This window comes from Poecilia reticulata, linkage group LG17 (genome assembly GCF_000633615.1).
Source record: "Poecilia reticulata strain Guanapo linkage group LG17, Guppy_female_1.0+MT, whole genome shotgun sequence".
Lineage (NCBI taxonomy): Eukaryota > Metazoa > Chordata > Actinopteri > Cyprinodontiformes > Poeciliidae > Poecilia > Poecilia reticulata.
Genome location: NC_024347.1, coordinates 24916233 through 24917063, shown reverse-complemented (window position 1 = coordinate 24917063; position 831 = coordinate 24916233).

Below are 831 nucleotides of genomic sequence, written 5' to 3'. Positions count from 1 at the left end.
GCATGCTCWTATTTTGCAGAGAAGAAATTGGGATTAAAATAATTACTCATTTAAACAATTGGAAATATTACTTAGAAAACGGTTTGGTATCCCGCTGGTACTTTACTTCCAAATACATTATTTCAAATTTATCCTTTTTAAGTTTTGTGAAAGATGACAAAACATATAGATGACCGTCTCCCTGGTAAGGAGAGGTTGAAGGGTAACTTTTCCTACTTAACAGAGGTGAAACAATAAAGGAATGAATGGATGAATGCCAGTGGGTTTTTCATATCCTGCGTATATGATTTTGTTTCATCATACAGAATAATGTTTCAATAACTGAATGAATATGTAATGTCTTAAAATGTATGGGATGATTTTTCACTTCTAACTATAAAAATTTTAGAAATGTCCTTTTATAYAAGACTCATGTTGTCTCTGCCTGGCAGAGCTTTCCATCCAGAACTGCTTCATGATTGATTGTCCTACTCTGTATTGTGCACAATTCATAAATAAACCTGATTGAGTGATTTTACCTGAACAGTGCTTGGTAATAGTTTTTTTCCACAACAACGGACAAAAACATTAAAGGCTCTCAAGTAAAAGGCGTGGCGGTTTTAGCTAATGTTGGACCCATGAGCAACATACTAACATTAGCATATTAGCCTGCAAAGACTTTTGTGCGTCATCTTTTTAAAGAAAAATCAACCTGTAACCATATGTATGCAAGTAGTAAAGGCATACATGACACTTGAAAACATACTGACGAATAACTTGCCTTTAAAGAAGCTCTGTTTCTTCCAATGTTCAAGTCCACAAACGTTCTGGAACCTTCCCACACTTTCCTGC